This window comes from Topomyia yanbarensis, chromosome 3, assembly GCF_030247195.1.
Source record: "Topomyia yanbarensis strain Yona2022 chromosome 3, ASM3024719v1, whole genome shotgun sequence".
In the NCBI taxonomy this organism is placed as follows: domain Eukaryota; kingdom Metazoa; phylum Arthropoda; class Insecta; order Diptera; family Culicidae; genus Topomyia; species Topomyia yanbarensis.
In genome coordinates this window covers 355,024,878-355,049,240 of record NC_080672.1, presented here as the reverse complement: position 1 = coordinate 355,049,240, position 24,363 = coordinate 355,024,878, and the positions used below count along the sequence as shown (strand labels likewise).

Below are 24,363 nucleotides of genomic sequence, written 5' to 3'. Positions count from 1 at the left end.
GGGACGCTCTAAGCGATCTTTTGCAGAAACGCTGAAGATAGCTATGCCCAGGGATGTTATGCACCTCAGAGCAAATAAAGAGAAGAATAACAAACGCTGTATTCTACTCCATGGCTGCACGCCACAAAGAGTAGAAATAAAAAGGCTCTTTAGTGTGTATCTTGGTCCCCCGCGGACGTAAGTAGAGAAGGCAACCAAAAAACATTTTTAAAACGTTCTTCCGATCAAACTTTATCTGAATTGTAGTTTGATTCGCCTTCTTACCTGCTTTCCAGTGAGGGGAGGCACAAAAAGTGGCTCTTCAAGGTAACTCTTTGAACGAAATAGTGCAGCTCTTGGTGCACAGATCTTACTCTTTTTCGTTTTCAAGTTTCTCTTTGTGCGGTCGTTCTGCACATCGTAGTGTTTTTGTGCTGCTCTATTTTTAATCGGAGTATTTCGCTCTTTGTGGGTCATTGTGTGAGCAAATAACAAGCCTGAATATGCCCATGGCTTCTACGAACATCTATACTAACTTGTCTACTGACGAAGGAGACTGTGATGAATCCCCCTAGAAGCAATAGAAAAAGGAGAAACATTTCCTCTCCCAAGCTTCGTTGTAAAGACCAGAAGGTGTCTCCTCAAGGTCCCCCAAAAAAACTTCTCGAGGAAGTACTGGTGCAAAACTGAAACAAGTCGCATCCGGTCTCAAAAATATGAGCTCAGGAAAGACCCAGTTCTTCCAGGAACATCAAAAACCACAAGTGTTCCTATATCCAGGCCAGATAAAGAAACCAGCACTGGCCTAATAAATTTCTCTGACATTGTGGACCGTATTCTTACAGTATTAAATATTTCTGACCCCCTTAAAAGCATCTTGATAAACTTTCTCCCCGCAGTAAAAACATTCTTGATACAGTTCACTGCGAAATGGCCCCTCCTTTCAGCGATTGTATCCTTGGATGGCTAATTCATCGAACGAGGTCACGGATTTGATCACTGTTCTACAGTGGAATCGCAGAAGCATTATCCCGAAAATCACGTCTTTAAAAATGTTAATAAATAATTTTAAATGCAATGCTTTTGCATTATGCAAAACATGGCTTACTTCAGAAATAGACCTCAACTTTCACGATTTTAGGAGTAGTACTTTCGGGGATCAAAAAGTGCTATTCGGATCCCCACGTCAGTGACTATCTGCCAACCGTGAATGAAGAGTTTTAGGAAAGCCAAGAAAAAAAGCTACCGGCGCCGGTTTGTTGACGGACCAACGAGAGAACCATCGACAAGCACTCTTTGGGGCACGTCCTGGCGCTTGCAAAACCAAAGCAGTACTAACGCGAGCGTTGAAGATGTCTACATTCGTTAGTCCCTAAGGTATCGACGAAACCTTGGTTCAAGGCGATGAATGTGGGTCGTGACTTCATTCGTGTGATATCTCGATTCATGGCAAACCATTACACGCTGAATGCACATCTCCGGTGTATTGGGTTCGTGGATAGTGGTATCAGCGCTTGTGGCGACGACAATCACGATATTGAGCATATTGTCTGGGCGTGCACCGAGTACAGTTCCGCCAAGTCTCAGCTAATCGATACCCTCCGGGCCCGAGAAAGACCACCCAACGTCCCGGTTCGAGATGTAGATACATGTCCCTTATCTATCTGTTCCTAGTACCTAAAATCAAGGATAGGAAGAATCGCATCGTTTTATACTCACTCAAGGCTCACGCGCACTCACCCACCTCCGATGCTTTATTCTGTCTTTCTTGTTTATGAGTGTCATCTGTTGAGCTCCCGATCGGCTAAAGCCAAGCGAATATGGTAGCTCACATGCTCGTATTTTTTCTCTCTTACGCTTACCTTGGATCGCTGCGATTTAGGTTCTTTCCGATACATGTTCGGAATTGTATCCGAACAATGATGAGCGAATCCGTTCGGCAATGCGATTCTTCCTCAAAAATTTGGATCGCGATCTATGTTCGTCTAAATCGAAAATCGATTCAATTCACACCGCACGCGAGCGGGAGCGGTGCTTGGGATTATTTGCATTGACGCTGCCGTGGTGTTTTGTATCGATGAAGTGGTATAGTGTCAGTCGAGTGCATGTGCGTGTTTGTAATATGCTAAGCGAGCAGATTGTCCCTTTGTATATCGTTGATATTCCTCATATATATATATATATATATATATATATATATATATATATATATATATATATATATATATATATATATATATATATATATATATATATATATATATATATATATATATATATATATATATATATATATATATATATATATATATATATATATATATATATATATATATATATATATATATATATACCTATAGTTATAAATGAATAGCGGACTTTACGGGTTCAATATTTTTGATGCACATCGTCAACCCAACTTTGTTATATCACAATGAATTATTGAACGCTTAAGAGCCGCTAATCATTAACAGATTTTGGAGATTTTGTTTTAAAGACAGTTTGATGTTTTGCATAATTTGTAGTATGATAGTACAGTAAGTTGACTTTGTGACCAAGCCGGGGTGCGTGGGATCGGTTTCTTTCACTAGACTGTTCACAGTGATGTTATGTGGATCTAATTCGGAATGATGAGCGATCAAGAATGGATCTGGAACGTGATGTTCCGGGTACGACGATTTATCCATCTGTTCTAAATATTGTTTTCTAACTTGTTTTTGATTGCTTATCTTTTTTGTGGTGCTTTTTGTTTTTCCTGCTGTCAATCATGATATATACTAGTGAAGAATGTTTGATCTTGTTTGTGTTCCATATTAGCGGTCTTTACACGTTCAGTTGTGTTATCAATACTGGAGCGTATTGACAAAGGTTATTCAACGTGCAATGGAATGGAGGAAGTATTGACGATATGTGTGTTTTATGTTTCTTGGAGGCTGTTCAATGATAGTACAGTAAGATTGCGTTTTTGGCACGTTCCGATTTTTGCATGCTCCCTTTTCGGTACACTCAGATTTTGGCAACAAATGGATTCCGTTTTTGGCAACATTATTGTTGTCCATAATAGGTCTTTTAAAAATGTGCAATAGATATTTTTTGTATCAATTGATATCACATTTTACTTTATTTCCACATAAGGGAATCATATTAACCCTCAAAGGCGCAAACAATTCTTTTTTTTTTTATTTTGTGAAAGTTGTTTCATAGTTTCAATACATTACTGTGATAGTTTTGAGATGTTTTGGGTAATATTGTTTTAAAACAGCGTAATGCATTTAAGGGTTAACTATATTTTATGCTATACGTGTTATATTTATTGATTACAATGCATAGAAATGTATTATTTATATATAATATAACTGGTAACAGTGTAACTAGTGTCTAACGGAATCAATTTTTATAGTAAGACCCAGAGTCTGTGCACTTTAGGAGTCAAATACAGAGGAATGCGCTACACTGGATAATAAGACTATTTCTGGAGAAAATTTTCAAAAGAACCTTTTGTTTGGACAGTTGAAAGTGATTTTTACAACAAAAATGGTTTCCTTCAAACCTAAATATCTTCAGGCTTTACAATTCGATTTTCAATCTATCGAGCTCGGTCACTAAAAATATGACGACAGTAACGCACCGGGTGGAGATATCCCAATTAGCTTCGATAACGTTAGTGATTTTTACACAAGTTGAACGCTAAAGATGGACGTCTGTTCTCTGTGTTATGTGCTTCTCTTTCAGTAATAAGCTACTACTCAATGTTTACTTTCCGAAGCACAATAGAATTCCCCTAGAATCTTTGCAAAAATCCAGTTGCTTGGTAAAGATAGCCGAAGATTGTCCAAATTGATAGTATTTATAAGTTCTTCAGTTCTACGCAGTTCTGTGTCGTAAGTGCCCCAGGTATCGCAATGAACACCATTCTCAGCAGAAAGCTAAGCTTTTACAGGATCGTCGTCACTTCTTCCATCTGACACCACACAAGAACATTATTAAACATACAATTTTTTATATAAACTCAAAGATGTAATTCGGTTTGAGACTCCAAGTTTTCCTGACAGTTTTTTTTTGGGTCTGACCCTAATGAGAACAGTTTAGTTTAAATTCTAATATAATTCGCACAATACTCACAATCATAGAATTGCGACCTGGATTAAAATTCGCATCTTCGTAAAATTAACCATGTATCATTTTTCAAATTTGAATCTTAGGAAAGTATCTTTATACCGTCAGATTTAACCAATTTTCTCTGAAAGTATTATATAACATGGGGTCTTCTATTAATATTAGATTCAAACTCAACCGATCTTGTCCGATTCATAAATTCCAATCGATTTGAAAATACTGTGATTTTAAACAATTTGAGGCGGATCGAAATGTTGTTGGCCAGTTATTATGATTGGAAAATCAGTTTTCAGTTTATCAGTTTTCAATAATAATGCAATATAACGAAAATATCTACAAATTTTCTTTTCACTGCTAACTGAAAATGTCTCTGGCAGCACAGCTCCAGTGGAATCCTTTCAGACTAATGTCAATAACTGCAGTGCTATAGATAATACAATTGTAAGCGCATAAATGAATGGTTATAGTCCTAGTTACTAGCCTTATATATTTTTGTGGACAAATCTTGCCTGAAGCAAACACCAATAGTTACTTCGCCAGAACGGTGATTCTTGTTACTAAATTTCACGCAATCCACATTCCAATTATTAGTTCCAAGAAACTTAATAAACTTAGCAGCATTTCAGTGAAAATTTCGTTTGGTAAACTGTTTTTAAAATTTCGATTTATCTATTATATTGTATGATATTGTTATTAGTTGATACATATGATTCCCTTTCTATCTGTTTATTCACACCTAATATCATGCACACAAAAAGGTATGAACTTTATGCGCCGGACTCGTATGCCCTAGCTCGAATGCGTTTTTGTTTGATCTCGAAACTGAGTCAGGTTTCAACCGAAACTGTTATCACTTAATTTATTTAGACATCAATTTGAGTTATAATATGGGCCAGCTTCGCCTCATGCCAAAACCACCTAAACTTGGATAATCATATGATTGAAGCAAAAGATATTATCATTACAGTTAAAAACAAGAAAATTGATCAGCGACAATCGATATTTTGTCAATTCTATGCAAATGCATATCACCGAAAGTAGTGAGCTTTATAAGCGCAATGATACGCTATAAAACGCACAACTTTCGAGATTATTTATTGGCATAGAAAAGAAGACAAATCTAAGTTTCCTCTCGAATGTAGCGCATGGAAGGAGCCGAACGCGCCTGAACATTGAAAATTAAACTAAATCCAAACAAATCTAACCCAATTTACATTACCACACATCTTGTCTACATCGCAAGTACGGCATTTGTGCATACAATGGTAGAGTTCAACACGAGCGATAACATGTATAGCGCATGATAAAATTAACACGCAGCAAGGAAATGACTGCGAGTTGAACCTACACAGCAGGAATTGCCACTCCGTGCGGTGTCCAGGCGAACACTGACTCCTGCCGATATTTTCAGGCCAGCCATATATTTCAATCGTTCAGTTTCAGGATCGCGCACGAAGATTTGGATCATTTTTCCGAACGAACATGTTCGCTGCCGAATATGTTCGATGGCACTCATTACGTCACTGCATCGGCAATGTGGAACGCGTTAAAAAATTTTGCGATTTCCGATTCTCTCTCTCTTCGTAATCGCATACGGTGTGATGCGGAACGAGTTGTGTGGGTCTGTATCTTTTTAACGAGAGCGTAAACCCCCGACGATGTATAAGGAAACAAATTCATGTACGCTCATGGCGGTGAGCGAGTTTTCCGCACCTTGCCTAAAATCAATCAATATAAATATTAAGCCCCTCTCTTTCATTTTTCTCGTTCTCAGAAGTCTCTTGTATTGCTTTGTGGCGCCGACTTACATCAGAGCGCTACTGCGTGGTACTCACACTGTATATGTGCTGGCATAAATCAAAATTGGATCCGAAACGAGCAGGAGATCTGATCCAATTTGGAGAATTCCACACGGGTTCGACGAGGATCATCCGACGACCCGCTGTGTGCTGTCTTGGCAGTACAGGCGTACAGGTCGTATCGTCGACGATCTACCATAAACTGCAAGCTAATTTCGTCTCTTCTCTGACATTGTTGTCCACTCTCTCCTATCTGTACATTGCTGTAACTAAGATGCTGAAACTAAATCCCTAGGAAAATGTCTCACTCAAGTAAATAGGTCGCTGTGAGAAAAAGTGAATTTGTTCATGTTTCCCCTTATTGCCCTACGTTAATTCTCAATGACATTCTCATTTTCCTAAAAATTAAAACTAAGGCGTATTTCTAGTATTATATTTAGATATCCACCGCTCCCCCTCTTTTGACGTAGGACTACGTCTTTGTTTTCGATATGGGGGTGCACTTTGCAAATTCAACAAAAATGGTATGTAACGAAAAGTGGTCAGGTTTTAAACGCTTATATTTCAACCATCTCACAATAAATTTTAGAAATTTTTGCACGCTCAGACATATTTCTAAGAACAGATTTCAATGGATAAACACATTGTGTATCATGGCATTAAACAATTAAATAATGAATAACATAGTCAAAATACCACGTATTTGCGCACAGATAGTAGCGCTTCTCAAGTCAGGTACGACAGACAGCACCTGGCGCGCTACGCTTCTATGAATGACGCCGTCATCGACTATTTAAGGAACAGATTTGGTCGAAAAAGGGCAGTTGCCTGCAGAGATGTTGTTATGCCAGATTTTTTTTTGGCACAGCCAGATGTTGTGGCAACTTTCAGATAAAAAGACAAATCTCTTATTCTGCCAGATTTTTAAATTTTAGAAGATACTACATACGCATTTTGGAAATTTGGGTAATAATGTCCCAAATTTTACAAAAATCGATGCACATTTTATGCCAAATTTCGATGAATTGGAGGTCGCTGTCCAGTGCCAGATTTTGCCAGGCATATTTAGAAATGATGAAAACTTTTTAGCAATAAATTTACGCGAATCGATGGAAAGCGCAATGAAGGTTTATTATTTACGTTTATTGATTCCATGTGATTCACTTTCACCCAGCCTATCTAATTTGATTCTACTAATACAATATTCTACGTGCTTCGTTATATGAATAAGACCACTGCATTTATTAAATTTAAATGTCTACTTTATGAAAGTTACAATAATGGCAAAATATAACTAGAAAGCTTGTTACACACATGAAATGTGACTATATTGTATAAAATTTGAATTTGCTTCTACGGTCCGGGTTTTCACCTCACACAATCGAAAAGTTTTTACAATTTTTGAAGGTTGAGATTGTCCCATAAATTTTTATAACAGTGCCAGTTATTAGTACGCGTTTCGACAGCAGTTTTCTGTCTTTTTTCTTCAAGTCTTCTCAAAAAATTCTATTCGGATGCGATCACCTACTACAAATAAAATAACCTGATAAGCACGAAGTTTTGGTTCAATATGTAACATTCGATGTTCGAAATGTACGAATGAAATATACTTGATTTATTATTGGATTAATAATGCACTAAAAATTAAATATTTCACACTAAGTAGTGTAGTCCTACGTCCACAGTTCGTGCAACCCCATAGGGCTGTCCCTTGTAGTTTTTTAATCTAATAGAATTATTCCCCATGTACATTGAACTTTACTCCTAGTTAAGATAGTCTGAAAATGCTCCTTACTTTTGAAATGTAGTTTTAAAATAATCTGTAATCTTCTAGTTTTAAGAAATTTAAAATGAAAAATGCGAAAATTGGCACCTTTAAACTGTAATGGTACCGTGCCATATCAAATAAACAGACTGAATAAAAAATTGAAAACTGGTAAATGGAGAAAATGAAATATCTAAAAAGAAATCTGAAATTGAAGAAAAGAAAATTGTATAAATGAAAGTAGAAAAATAGAATTTAGAAAATTAATTCGGTGCTTCGAAAAATGCGAGTTTTGAAACGGAAAAAAACTATTAGATGATAAATTGAAAACTGAAATATGGACAATAGGAAAATAGCAAATTAAAAAATGTAAAACTAAAAAGTAATATATCGAGAAACGAAAATTGAAAAAAACGCAAAATTAAAATCTGTTAAAATGAAAAAAGGTAATAAAAAATCGTAAAATTTTTCGCAGTTCGTCCTCTCTGAATATCGAATTTTATCTTAAAAATTTACAGATCTATCCTGAAGTTGGCCGAACAGAATTTTTTCTAGACATTTTTTCAAGTTCACGTGTAACTCGCAAAACTTTTCAAAAGGGCATCAAGGTTATTTAAAATATCCTGAAGTTCGCGAACCATCCTGCAACCTTCAAATACCTGAAGTATTATACTGTGGCAGAAATGGGTATCCCCTCATAATCGGCAGTAATGCAAATGCCCACCACATAATTTGGGGCAGCTTAGATATCAATTTGAGAGGCACCGAATTAATACTTAAGCAGTTCAAATCAGTACATTCTTAATGCAGGAAACCACCCAACATTTGCATGAGCTGGCAGAGAAGAGGTGTTAGGTGTAACTCTCTGCTCTCACGGTATTACGCTTGAGGTGGCAAGCTGGCTCGTACCAAACGAGCTCGAACCGTCGTTATCTGGCCATAAGTACACCGTCTTTGATCATTGAAACGTCTCACTAGATATCGTCACATATCGTAATCCCAAATCTATGAACTGGGACCTCTACGAAGAGAGCTTGGTTACTAGGTTTCATGGGTATCTCCCGACGACTAAATCTCTAAATGACTTGGATGAGGTAAATAAAACAAGCTCACTCATAGTAGCAGCATACCAAGAGGCATTGTCCGCTTCGAGTTATGAGTGCTTCTAGAAGAACACCTTGGTGGAATACCGAAGCTGTTCGACTCAAAAAGTTATATTGAAGAGCTTGGAATCGCAGACGCAGGGACGGGTTGGAGGCATTTAAGTTGGCTCGTTAAGCATACAGAAATGCCCTTCGATCCTCTGAGCGAAGTGGTTAGAAAAGCCTCTGCACAAATGTCTTAAGTCTCAACGAGACTAGTAGATTAAATGAGTTACTTTCGAAATCGAAAGACTTTCATGTCAGTTCAGTTAGAACTGCTAATGGTGAATACTCGTCGGATGAAGATGTGGTACTCAACTGTCTTTTTGACACACAATTTCCAGGCTGTACGGAGCCATCACCGACGACTGCCCCTGAGTTCTTTTCAGGTAGTTCTAATTCTTGGGCATTTGCACGTTGAATTGTGACAACCGAATCAATCGAATGAGCGATTGAAAGTTTTACTCGGTATATGTTTCCGGGAAAGAATGAAATTATTCCGGTTTTACTACAAAAAGAATAATTGTAAAATTCATTCCCAAAGGTGATAACGTCACTTATGAGGAGGCAAAGAGCTTTAAATCGATCAGTCTGACCTCCTTCCTTCTCAATTCAGTGGAACGTTTTATCGACAACTACATACGGGATGTTAGCTTGGACGAGCACCCGCTGCATGCAATCCAACATGCATATTAGCGGGGGAAGTCTACTACCACCCCGTTACACAATGTTGTCTACAACACTGAAAAAGCTTTTTCACAAAAGCAACAAGTTTAGGAGTTCTCGATATTGAAGGTGCTTTTGACAACGTGTCTTGCGAATCCATTTTGGAAGCAGCACGATGTCATGGAGTACTCTCATATATCACGAACTGGATACACGCAATGCTTAACAACCGAAATCTGAGCTCATCGTTAAGACAAGTAGAGATAAGGAAACTGAGTGTCTGCGGATGTCCTCAAGGTGGTGTGCTGTCACCACTTCTATGGAACTTTGTTGCCAATGGTTTGTTGAGGAAACTTAATGATCTTGACTTTCCGACGTATGATTTCGTTGATGATTATCACATAATGATCACTACACACTTTTTGATTTGATGCAACAAGCCTTATGTGTTGTTGAGCCCTCATGTTGGACTATCAGTTAATCCAAATAAAACATCAATGGATTACAACCGGAGCTCGTCCTTTGCAGTTTTTGACTCTGAAATTATTATCGCAGATCAAGTTAAGTACGTTGGGGTTATTCTTGGCTCAAAACTTATTTGGACAGATATCATCGATTCCAGGATCAAATAAGTTTGCATGGCCTTCGGCCAATGTAGCGGGGCTTTCGGCAAATCTTGGGGACTCAAACCCAAGTACATACTACAATTATTAGACCAATACGGGTGCCTTGTTTGGTGGCAGAAGGGAGAAGTCATGACAATCCAATCAAAGTTAAACCATCTTCAGAGAATGGTTTTGATGGCGATGACTGGTGCATTCTCGGCAACACCTACTGCTTCTCTAGAGGCACTCTTGAACATAAAACCACTACAGGTGTTTCTGAAACAAGAAGCACTTTCTTGTGTATATAGTCTTCAGGTTACTGGGCTCTGGAACAGTAACCCAATTGATTTTGCAACTACAAGACTGTAAGCCCAAATCATTACTTGGGATGAGTATACACTTGGTCCCAGTGTCCTTACACGCATCTAGTTTTCCTTTTAGAACAATCAATGTGAGAATTCCTCTTCGTGAGGAATGACTGTCTGGCTAGATGGAGCGACAACTTGAAGAATACGTAGTTTGTTATACTGATGGTTCTTTGTTGGAGGGCCGAGCCGGTACTGGTGTCTATTATCATGAAATGAGATTAAACCAATCTCATTCGCTTGGTAGATACTGTACCGTATTCCAAGCAGCAATCTTTCCGATTCTGTGTGGTGTACAATCAGCACTTCAACACAGAATTTGCTGTAAAAGAATCTTGTTTTGCTCTGACAGCCAGGCTACCCTGAAAGCACTTAGTTCGGCAGATTCGAGATCGAAATTAGTAATCGCAATTTTTTGGTAAACTTTTGGGCCAAGATGAATGGCCCAAAAGTTTACAAAAAAAATGTGAGCTTGTGGGAATTTCATCAAATTGCAGGCAAGCTCTGAAATCATTGATGACTTTCATGGAAGCTCTGTCGCGACTTCAACGAAGTTCAGAATTTTTTGGATGGTTTTTCAAATTACGCGCAAATATTTCGAGCTTCAGGGAAGATCAGCGTGCTTACACTCGCCAAGAATAACCAATTATTTTCAAACAAACTTTGGAAGACAAAAAGGCCAAGTACGAAAAGAAAAAAAAAACAGAGAAAACGTACTGGAAACGATTGTACCAGCTCTAATAGAGGGCTCGAATTGTTAATGTCGAGTATTTTACTCAAAATCATTCTAAAATTTTGCCGACATAAGTAAGCTAATATAAGTACATGTACTGAAGTACTACGAAGTTTTGGCTTCATGACGAAATTATAGCTGGTTTAAGTGACGCCATAATTAACGACTACCTCTTTAGCACTTTTTGCAAAAATTGTACTATACAGGGTGTTTGGTTCATGGTTAAGAACCTCTCGAGGGATGATTGATTGTCATATTTGAAGAAAAAAATCGTTCTACACATACCTTCAAATCTCAACCGTTACTAAGTTATTGATTTTTTTGTGTTAAAAACTTAGTTGTCTTAAAATAGCTCTAACTCAAAAAATATGTTTTGTATTTCAAATCTTTTGGATCCATTGGATAGGTGAGAAAATTTTCCATTGAAAAATGTCCTCAAATGTTTCAGTTAATGAGGTTAAGTAACCTTTTCACAGTAATTTTTTAAAAATTTAACAATTTTGATCGATTTTTCGTTCATTTCGCGAAAATCTTAATAGTTAACATAATCATTTTAATAATTCAAATTGTCAGTCTTGAAGAGTTGCATAATTTGTTCCTTGACATGATACACTTATCTTTTTTTGTTTTCATGTGTTTGGGTTATTGAACTTGAATATTTTTATCTCATATTCACTTATACTAGCTCTTATTGAAAAAGTACGGCACTTATTGTACCTTTTCTTATTTTTATTTGAAAACAAGGAAAAATTTGCATAGAAAAAGGTATAAATACCTTTCAGTTAAGTAAATTTAGTATTCTTTTAGAAGTTAATTAGTTTAAAGTTAGTGTTATTATTAGCATTTCAGTTTTCTTAAAATAGTAAATAAGAAACAGCACCATTATTATCATGGAATTAATGCATCTCAGTAAGTTCTACAATTCTTTCTTCGACTCCATTCAATTATCTCTTTTAGTTTCGAAGCAAAATCATTTTTATCACCTCGTTTCATATGCAAAAACAACGATTCCGAATCCACTACATTTGTGGTGAGGTCATGCTGTGTTAACAATTAAATTGCAGCGAAATGAAAAGCGATAGGGATAAAGTGTCAAATAACAAGTTGTAGAGAATATTAAGGGGCACCAAATGAACAATAGTGATGATAAGTTCAGTTGATTAATAATTAGAATAATTACAAAACTCTCCAAAAAACGCTAATTTTGAGATATTTTACTACTAAAAAGTCATTTAGTACACTTAACTAAAAGATACATACATCGAAAGGAAATTTTCTCAACTTTCTAACGATAATAATGATATAAAGCATATTTTTTAGATTAAATTCTTTTAAGCATTTGCAGGTCGATTACAGGAAAAAATTATACGTGAAATTACAACGAAACGAGAAGAGATAGGAATATCATGTTGAAGAACAATTTATAAATCGTCCTCAAACCCATCTTTTGAATACTAGATATTGCTATAATCATAAATCATTATTTTGAGAAAATTAACAAAAACCTCATTAAAAACACCAACTTTGAACTACTTTACAACCACATGGTAATTAAAACTAATAAACTGAAAGATATGAGAATATCATTCAAAAGAAAATTTTCTCACCTTTCCAATGGAACTAAAAGATTTAAAATACGAGGTATAATTTTTAAGTTAGAGGTATTTTAAGATAAATAAGTTTTTTACACAAAAAGTTCAATAAATCTGTAACGGTTGAGATTTGATGGTATGTGTAGAACGATTTTTTTTCTCCAAATATGACAGTCAACCACCCTTCGAGAGATTCTTTATCATGAACCAAACACCCTGTATAAACAGAACAAACTCAAAGGAATTGGCATAATTTAATACTTCATGAGCCCTCGAAGATGAATATTGAGACTGATATGAATGAATTAATGATCATCTACCCTAAATCGTTCTCTGACTGCAGTCCACAGAAGACGCGGTCAGTTCAATCGATGCGTGTAATTACTCATTATATGCGTTGCTTGCCCTGCCAAGGAAAGTTACACCGCGATCACGAAACATTTACTGGGACCTCCTTGGCTGCAGATCATCGAAAAAAGTTACACACATTTGCTAGTTTCTCTTTCTCTCTCTCTCTTCCCCCGTTTATTGCCCGCTTGTGCTCCCTACTGTTAGCTACTGTTGGAGCTGGACTTTAGAGCGTTGATGATCATGATGTATCTGGATCATAACGAACGCTTCGTTCCGCCAGCCATCGTGGGCCAATGTTCCTATAAATTTCGTGTACCGCTTTGAGTCAAGAATTTTGGAAACACCTGTTTCAAGGTCTCTTGAGATCATGTTTTCGTCCGTGATCCGGTTACCGCAGGCCAAAACTGTAGCCACAAGGGAACGCGCAAGAATTTTCTTTGTTCGATCACGGACGCGACAGAGCGAGAGGAAAGAAAAACTTTGTGAAACAGAATGTATAAAGATGAAAAATGTGTGAATTCCATGTGCACTCGACCCTTCGTTGTAGGTTCATTTTGGGTGGGATTTCGTACGACGATGCAATACTCTGTACATCAACTATGCTTGTATGGCGGGAATGTATGTGAGAAACGATATAAAAACTTCATCCGAAGGTAGTTTCAAGTGAAGCTAAAATTGTAAGACTAATTTATCGCAATTCAACCGAATAGCACTCTATAATTAGGTGCATTTATCGAACACATTCAGGTCAGTTAACCAATCAATAACCAAAACAAAAAAAAAAACACTCACCCGTCAGTAGCAGTCTGCAACAATCTTTCGATCGCATCTAACCTCAATAAATCCTACTTGTTGCTTTCGACCATCATCAACTTCCACTGGAGCCGGAAAACACTTCTACTCCAGCCGGCTCAGCTGGACCAGTCGGGGCTTAGTTTTCGTATGCAATTCGCAATAAAAATCAAGCTACAAACACACACATACACAACCGTTGCCGGAGCGATCGACTCCGTTCATCTCCGCGGGCGCGAGTATCGCCAACAACCTTCGCAGCCTACTCGTTCGTTCTCCTCTATGGCGCACACTCACTTTTCCTTTCCGCCTTGTACTGCTAATTCCACTTCTTGCACTCTTTCGATGACGTTATTTATGTTCGTTATTTTCTCCGGCCCAACTGTGCGGCTACGTTCCACTTAATTTATAAAAAAATATATTTTTATGCACATATCGATTTTTTTTATAACGAACATAAAAAGGAGATATGGGCAAAACTGTCACAAACAGGTTTGGTTTAAAATTCTTCTTCTCGCCTACTTTTCGCCGATGATTTCGCCGCTGAAAGTTTTGCTTCCGCGCTCGTCCGTCTCTTTCCTCGGCATGCCGTCCACGACGAGCTGCCCACTGGCCGGCGAGCCACGCGTTCCAGATGATAAATCTTTACAATAATTTAATTTCTTTGACGTTTTATTGTTGCAATTTTGAATTTTTAATTTCACACATATTTTCTGCTGTTTTTGCAGTAGGCACACTCAATTGCACATTGACGGGACTACCACCGGCATGCAGTTTTGCGGCGTTGCATTCGTTTCGTTGTACCACCTACTTTTGTAAACTTTATTTCGTCTCTTCTACTTCGCCGCGACGACGCGACGTTTCCCACTGTACTGCATTCGAATGCTATAGGTACATATATAAGTATTTCTTCGTTTCAATTAAATTTTACATCATCTTATTTTCTTATAGGAATAAAGCCGCTCGCTCGCACTGCTGGATGCTGTTGCTGAATGGGAAGGGGCTATGCACTCTTTAACCTTTTGATTTACACGCCCTGAATCACCTGAATCTGGCAGTCTCTCGGGCCGAGTTCGTTGATGAGACAAATGGGGAGAGAAGTTCAAGCGCGAAAAAGTAGAAGAAAATAACTTTTTTTATGTTGCCTTCACGTTTAATCACTATTTATCTTCGGTCGGTAAGTTCTGCTGTTTCGTAGTTTATGTTTTGGGTACCCTCAAGTTTCCGGTGTTGCTCGGCACCTAAAAATGACGGATGTTGGAGATGATTAGAGATTTTCGGATCACGGTTGCATCGACAGAAGAATTCTGATAGTGCACTAGGATTGTACAATATAAAATATGGAAACAGAAGTTGCCCGAAAACATCAGAATAATTTGTGATTCTTATTCTAACTAATATACGTTACTCTTTTTGTTTTCATTATACTTCACCATAATTTTAAAAGCATGTTTTGTGGATCCGGATTATACTGCAATGAAGGTATTTTATTCGAAATTTAATTTTGATTTCAGAGGTCGGATATACCGAATGCCGACACAAAAAATTTTCCGTTTCAACCCGGCTTTGCTATGGCATGATTCTTTGCCAACAACTTTATTAAAAAACGGCATCTCTAAAACTACTGGAAAGGAAATAATAGACTTTCCTCATCCATTTTCGACCGAAAGAGAAATAATCAGTCTGGGGTCCAGAAAAAACATTTTATTAAAATGATTTTCTCATGAAACTTAAGTTTTATATGTGAAACTAGTTCACCTTTTGCCACTATCTAGATTATACTTTAGACATTCGAATATCACTAAAAATGAAAAAACTGACAAGAAATTTGAATGACTACAATATTAACAAAAACAATCAATCAAATCGCTGGAAGAGTTATTAGAATGAATGAAGTAACAGAGCAATATAATTAGGGAACAACTAAAATGTTGCGACTGGTTGCATATTCGAGTTATAAGGTTGGGCATAACGTTTTGATGCTTTGGAGCTGCAAATTTTCGTTTGGTTAGTTAGGTTTGAAGAACAAATTGCAAATCATGCCTAACTATGTTCAAACCGTAGTTGTTAGTTGCGTCTTTCATTCAAACAGCCCAGTCACTCAATCATTTTCCATTTATTTTCAATTTTATTGCGAATATCTCTCGGTTAGGTCCTGACTAGAGTTTTGAAGCAAAGCTACCCTGAACAGTGAACATACTCCACACTATTTATGTATGTCTGAAAATACCAAACATGTCATCACAGAGAACAGACATCCATGATTGAACAAAAATATTTAAAAAACGTGTGTAAACATTTGAATTAATATACGATAAACACTAGCGCCGCCACACCAACCTATCCCAACTATCCGTCAAACCCATTCCGGAACCGGTTCGAAATCCTGAATGGATTCAGTATGGAATCTTGTTCAAAGAAAACAACCGATTCCGAATTTATCGGTTGATGCATTTGAGCTGGAATTCGTGCTGGAAGTCCGAACCGATTCCGGACTAGTTTGACTGGATCGAGGAATAACCGCTGTCAATTCTGTCGAACTCAGCCACAAAAAAACATGACGACAGTAGCGCACCTGGTTTGGATATCCCAACTACCTTCGAAACCGTTAGAGGTTTTACACAAGTTGAATACTGAAGATGGACGTCTGTTCTTTGTGATGTCATCATTTAACATTTAATATTTAGCCTTCAGTTTCGTCATGAAAATTTCGCAAATTTGAAAGTGAAGGATTGAATTTGCATCTTGGTTGCGCATCACTGTCTGCTTTATGTAATATATCAGGATGAAAGTGCTATTTCCAGATTCACACTAAATTACTGCTCGAAAGTTGAACTGTAAAAAAGCCAATGTAAATACCAAAGGGGCGCACAACCAAGACTCTACCGATAGCGACAGAAGACCACGCTACAGCCCTATCAGTACCTTTCAGCTTTATCCACAATATACAGTATTGATCTCAAATGTAAAGTGGATAAATTAATAAACAACGAACGTGCTTCATAAAAACACAAGGGGCACAGATATGTAGTCATGGAAAGTAAAGCAGGCCACCTTTTTAAGGCTGTAGCAAAGATCGTGGAGTAAGCTAGAGATCAATTATCATCGAGACCCCATTGCGTATCGTGAGAATTGAAGTCTCCTCGATGTCAGGAGGACTTTCACAATATAATAAAGCTGGCGGTGCTCAACCTAAGCCCAATCAATTCTGTACTTAGTTAAATCACTGCTTGAAATATCACATGAGATATTTGGTGTTCCTGGAAGAGTTGCAAAGTCTTTATTTGATCACATTCAAATTTTAAGGATTAGTTAGACTGATCTGGCGAAATAAGCAATCTACGAAAAAAGTTTCGAGTGATCAAAGTCACCCCGATGATCAAAGTCACCCCGATGATCAAAGTCACCCTGGTTTACGGTAATTAATTTATGCTCCAACCCTGCTTTCCTCTGAAGATGAGGAGCTATTACTTCGAAACGTTGCACGAAGGAGAGTCATACACACTTAATTTAAATTACTGGGTACAGTAAAATTTTGCTGGGGGTTTGAACAGCAAACCGTTCGGTAAACAATTCAGTAAAACAATTTTGTACCGAACTCTCCGCAATCCGTTCTATCCAAACGTCAAAAAACACTGGTCAGTCCGAAGTTTCCTCAAAAAATGGCGACTAGACAGATGATCTGCTGTAATTGTTTTGTAAGTTATTGACGAGGTTCGGTAACGTTGGTACAATTTTGCCGAACAATCAATCAGTAATTTACTGGATAATGTTTATCTACCGAAAAAAACAGAAGAGCTGATAAATTCAGTGAAAAATATTGCGGGTTTCAGTAAATTATTCGAAAAATTACTGAAAATCGCTAAAAAATGAAAACTATTCCGCAAATTTTTAAACAATTTGCTGACAGCTCCTTAAAACTATCACTTCACTGAGCAAGTCGGCAAAAGAAATTACTGAACAAGTTTTGGCTGGGTTAGTGTGTATGACCAAAAACCGAAAACTACATCAACTCCAATTTAATTCAATTCTATACTGCGCGTTTGTATATACTATAATTACGGAAATCCTAGGGTATTTAAAATTGGGTAATATGGTTGTGTGAAGACAAAAATGTTGAAAGAGATATACCACGTGCACTTGTCTATTTTAAACTTTTAGTATCTCTACTGAATTGTTTAATGAAACATATGCTCAAATGTGTCAACTGAAAATTGAGAACACCTGTTTTGGGTTGATATTATTGAAAATGCGGATTCATTGTATTGCAGTGCAATTGTATGAAAAATAACCGGATAAAATTCCAAAAATATCCACAATTAAATCCGGGAAAAATGGCGCCAAAAGGCCCCTGAACTATCGAACTATACTTGCATCCCAGTACAAGTATGCTTTTAACTTAACTTTTAACTTTTAACTTGCCTTAAGCTGAGAACGCTTCAATTGAAGCTTCAATGACAGAATTAGTACAGGCATTGGACAATTCAATAGACGTTTCGTTTGAGTGCTCCGTATTCTACACGTAAATTAGCGAAAATTACAATCACAGATTGTGCATTGGACAGAGAGTTGATATCGCCGAATTTTTGTCATACATATTACTGTGTAACTATAACTGATACTGAGTTGTACTGGAAACTCCAGTATACATTTTTCATGATCAATGTGACTAAAAGCATATTTATTATATATTTTCGATGAATTTAAATACTTATTCTGGTAGTTTGAAACATTCCTTTTTCATGGTATTGTTTTGTGTAAGACTCATAAACCCATATCTCTAGAACAAGAATTCCGAACGAAATAATTGTGATAAGGATTGCTGGACCTGAAAATTCTATTCTGTACAAAAACCATTTTTCAGATATCTGTGACCAATCAACATCTTTTAATTCCAAGACAAATTCCTGATTTCTAGATTTCCTGATGAATAAAGCCCATTAATAAACTAAAAACACCAGAAAATCTTAAAACGCCGTCAATAAAAGAAGAACGAAAACGTGTTATTTGCAATGAGATTTTCACAAACACTTCAGAATATTCGGAAATAATGGTTTTGGAATTCGTGAAATTCGTTTTATTCATTTACTTTATTTAACTAACTTTTTTTAAATTTTATTCTATATACTCATTTTTTCCAGATCATTCATTTCATGGATTATAATTGTTAATTTTTTTGTGTTTTAAATATTTGACTTATTTTAAATATATAATCATTTCATTTTAAATTTTTTTTAGCATTTTGTTGATTCATTTTGTTTATTTGACCTCATTTTAGCTCTTGTATTCATTTCATTTTTGTATGCATTCCGATCAGTTTATTATCCCATGCATCTTATTCGTATCATTCATTCAATTTATTTTATTCACTTTTTTCGTGTTATGCAATTTTCTATTATTTTTCGGGTTGACACATTTTGTTCATTTTGATTATCTGGCTAATTTTGTTTAGTAATTGGTTTTATTATTTTAATATAGAACATTAATTAAGCACAATTTAATTTATTCTATTAATTCTCTTACTTTTAACATAGCGGATTTTTTTTTAATTTCAATCATAATATTGTTCAAAAGCAAACTAAATGAAAAAATGCTAAATATATAGAAAGCAAGCACTTTTATTCATTTTATCACTTTCTTCATGTTGTTTTTATTCATTCTATTCATTTAATTGATTTTATTAACCCTCTGCATACCCTGTTATTTATGAACAACTACGTTTTCGAACAGTTATAACTTTGGGGTTAGACAAGATTTCCTCACCAAAAAGTAAAACTAATTATTGTGATTATCACCGTTTATTTGAGTGCTAATAGGTACAAGAAATATTAGTAGAACTGAAGTTGATGCAATTGTTATGATTGGATTTCACTAGAGCAGTGCTACCAGAGACATTTTCAGTTATCGGTGAAAAATTATTTTTGTTTTCAAATATTGTTGAAAACTGATAAATTTCATCAATGTAGACTGCTTTCGTCTATCTTTTCTGCCCAATCGAACTATTGAAAACTTTGCAGGAGATGTGTATTAAGGATCGGTATGTAAAAATGCTTCTTACACTGATAGACAAGCATCTATCTTGATCAAAACAGGTTTGCGTGTTTCTTTACTCTAGCACTTTTAAGAAAAACGTTTTCGGAACCATATATGATCTAGAAAAATAATAGGTATGAAATGGTTAATTTTATCCATATTATTTATCTTATTAATTCAATTTTTATGGTTTTAATCATATTATTTACCATTTTATTAAATTGTTAATTTTTCCCAGTTCATATATTTTATTCAGTTTCTTCATTTTATTAATTCGATTTAGTTAGTTCTTTTTATTAGTGGATGACAGTTTGTTAGCTCAAAACAATTTAATTTACTCTCTTAATTTCATAACTTATTTAGTATTGTCTAATTTTCATTTGAGCTAATTTGATTTATTTTATTAATTTGATTTATGTTAATCATTCTATACATTTGATGAATAACTTTTTTTATTGTTTTGCTTCATAATAATTTTAATGCTTTATTTTGTTTGTTATTTTTCTTTAATTTGTTCAGTTTATTCGAAGTGTTTGTTATTCGTGCAAGACTCGAAACTGTGCTTATCTCACATCTAGTTGCTTGCTAACTTTGCGTGTGTTCGGCAAACTAATGAATGATACAACAGTGAATGTGTAAGAAATGTCTCATCTCGCTGATAGGTGGATTAAATCGGTTTTTTCTCTGAATTTTAATGCAAGCTTCCAGAGAAAAGCTTCTCAAAGATCTGGTGGAATCCTGCTAAGAATAGTATTCTGCTGAAGATAATGATTTATTCAAGATGCTGATAGAATCATGTTCCTATTTTCGATGAAATGCTCTGAGCTCCAGTGGACTTTGACACAATATAGCTCTTCTTCTTCTTCTATTCCCTTCAACAATTGATTCCTGCTCATAATTCCAATGACATCTTTAACCCATTCGACAAGTATGACTAATAACTGGGACTGACATTTTTCATTCGAGCACTAACATTTATAAATATTATCAGTTGAACAGTAGTTATTACAATTAAACTGATTTGGTTGCGCTGAAACAGTGCTGCCAGGGATAGTTTATATTAATAGTGAAAAGGAAATTTTGGAATATTTTCATAGCCTAATATGTGTAAATATTATTGAAAACTGATAGAACTTTCTAATTTAGACTGCCTTAAACTACTTATTTCATTGGACTTGATCGGAGGGTGAATATTGAGCAGCTTCTAGCACTGCGAAAGAAGCATCTATTTTTATTAAACCAGGTTTCTCGTGTTTAATGACACAAACAGTTCTAAGAAAAAATAGTTTTGTAACCCTGTGTGCGGTAGATAAAAGTTGGTCGAGAAATGGTTAACAAGATTCTGATAAGAGACACGGCAGTCACTGGAGGCGAGCTCAATTCATGAGTAGCTCAAGCAAAAATGGCTGCTAGGCTATGTAAGGAGGGTGGCAGCAGTACTTCTTGCTGAGGCCGCCGGCAACCCATCATCTACGTAACCTTCTGTAGTACGTTGTTGGTGACAATCATGAATTTGCGAAGAATACATGCGTAGTGATCACCTGACAATCCGGTACCACATTGGTCAACTAAATGATGCTACAAAGACAAGGATCTCTTTTTTGATGCACAATGCGCCCCCTTCTAATGACGGTTAAAAGAAATGTTAGCTGTTATTTGTGACACCACCACGTAAATTAACATGGATGCAAGAAACAGACGACCCATAGTTTACTTACTTACTTTATTTTTTTCTAGTATACGAGTAATCGAATTTACCTCGGAAAATCTTGTATTGTAAGACAAAATTTTTAATAAAGTGTGTCTTAACACTTTATTAAAAATTTTGTCTTAGAATTCTTGCACAAATTGCTATAAACAACTAACACATACTGTTAACTCGTTACGAATATAAATAATAAATGGAAACCAACTGAAAATACAAATCACACCTTGAAATTTTGAAAAATCTACTAGGGTCAGAATAGGTACATTTACATTTACCTGACCATTTTATTTCCAATTTCTTCGTGAATAAAGCTTAAATTCATAAAATAACACAAAATTTGATTCGATTATCCGGGGTGAGATTTTTTTTGAAATCCCCAGATAATCGAGTCCGACCTGTAGTCATTTTCAATATTAAAAGAAAGATGAGTGAAAGAGAAAATCCAACTTTGAGTTTTAGGCATATGTTTGATAACTTTTGGGGCAGATTTCATTCGTCAGAATGTATAAATGCAGGATTTAACATGCACTCAAATCGCCTTTCATTTCCAAAAGAAACTCATTTCACAAAGTCTTAGGAAAAGGCATTGATACGTGTGGTGTTAAGGCCCTACGTTGTGTCCAATAAGTCCTGATCGAAAGGACGGCAACTATTTTTGGCGCACCGATAAATATTCCGAATGGAAATCTTGTGAAATGTATTTATTGCGAAACAAGCGGTAAACCAACAGCCTACGGCAGTGGTCAATTCTCTACTACTACCTAAAAATATGTTCATACGCAGAATAATCTATTAATATTAAACCAAACGTAACGACATACTAGCAACACGGCCAAATCTATGTGGATCTCACTCTCCTTATCTCTCGTTTTTGGGAGTAAGATCGTGTTCACTGCCTTCCGCGATCGATAGATGATGACGAAGATGAAAGCAAATGGAACGGCCATAAATTATGCTGTGACGCAACAGGCATCAAAACTAAATTTCATAACTTTCTTTAAGAATAAATTCCGGAAGCGTTACTCGCAAAGCACGGATCACAACAATAAACGAACAAGAAAGAATCTCGCTGAACCATATATTGAGTAAATTCATAGTAATTTAAGTTTGTTTAATGATGATTTCTCGCATAATATAGGATAAAAGCGAAGACCGTTTATCAAGAAAACTGGAAACAGAGAATTATGTCTAGGCTTTAACACCTATCTCCTAGATTAAGTGAAATTTGTTCCTTTTATAGTCAAAGTTTGATTGGAGTTCAAGAAAAGCCTTGTAGGTATATCGTTCGATGTACAGACATCCTCCGATTTTTCCAAAAAGTTAACAAATTTAACCTTGAGCTAAATCTCATATAATTATATTTTTTTCATCATTTTTACACTAATTTCGAAAAGGTAAATCAGGATTCTCAAATGACTAAATATCTAATCGAGTTTGTTCAAATAAAATGATTCAAATTTCAGCCTAAGGGACCATTCATAAATTACGTAACGCGTTTAGGAGGGGAGGGGGTACGAGAAGTTGTGACATGTTGTGACATAGGGGGCGGGGGAGTAGGCTAGATCGTTACGTAACATGTTTCTACTGAACAAAAACAATTTTTTCGTGGAATTTGTTACGTAATAGGGGAGGGGGGGATAGAGAAATTTGTGACAATTTGTTACATGGGGGGAAGGCAGAGTCAATATTGGGGCATTTTCGCGTTACGTAATTTATGAATGGTCTCTAATGTATCTTATAAGATGTTGATGGAAAAGGAGGTTGATTCGGGATTATAAAAGCTACCCTCCAGAACGGGGGAAGAAGTGGAAAAGATGAAACGAATATAGTTTTGACAGAAGAAACTGATTCTTTTCACTACATTGCTCAGCTTCTTTGAAAAGAGTACTAAGTTCATACAAATTTTAACTACTCTTCTATATACCTCCTTGATCATAAGATATCAATGGTGCGCAAAAACCGCTATAATCTTAAATTATGTTTTTCCGCTTTAAGGTGGGACTTTTTCAGCATTCAGATTCCTCTGGATAGCTAACTATTTTTCAAACCTCAAAATATTTTTTTTGAAATTGTCTTATTAACCAGTAGGCCCCGTGCAAATATAAGTTTGGTAGCTTTCCGGGGCAATTTTAGATCGATTTATCTACATAGTTGTAGATAATAAAATTGATCATCATATTCTTACTTTTAGTAATATTTGAATGTCTATAGCAATACCTAGTGGCAACAATGTGAAACAGTTCTTATTGGAAAACTTAAGTTTTCAAACAAAAAATCTTTAAAATAAAAAGTTGTTCTGGAGCCCCGACCGATTATTTTACTTTAGGTTGCAATTGAAAGAGAAATGTCCATTCTATCACATACTGAAGTTTTAGAGATGCCGATTTGTTCTACCAAGCACACCGTGAATAAATGAAAGGTGCGATTATTTTTACAGCTGTCAAATTTGAAGAGCCAAATAGAAAAATCGTCGATGTCGCATACTACGACTTCCCATGAGATAATGATTGCAATGGGCAAATTTAAAGAATGCAGAGTAATTACTGTATTTCTACGACCCATCATAATTATTTACTGTTCTATATTTGGGAAATTAGAGCAACGGTAAAATAGTTTTTGTTTTGTTTGAGGAAACCAATTCTTGTTTTCGTTTCACTGTTTTTAGTTTCTGTTCAATTCTCTTTACCGTCGCTAGTATCTCGCGGACATTAGGTACC

The 24,363-nt window shown here is 36.0% G+C and overlaps 2 protein-coding genes across 2 annotated transcripts in view; one reads left to right on the top strand and one right to left on the bottom strand.

Annotated features, from left to right (window-relative positions):
• Positions 1-24,363, top strand: part of LOC131688191 (uncharacterized) — a 210,974-nt gene that overhangs the window by 65,495 nt on the left and 121,116 nt on the right. The window lies entirely within an intron of this gene.
• The window catches only part of LOC131690099 (EGFR adapter protein-like), a 228,623-nt gene that overhangs the window by 196,791 nt on the left and 7,469 nt on the right, over positions 1-24,363 (bottom strand). The window contains exon 2 of the mRNA XM_058975633.1: positions 13,906-15,146. The gene's annotated coding sequence lies outside the window, so the exon portion shown is untranslated. The remainder of the gene's footprint in view (positions 1-13,905; positions 15,147-24,363) is intronic.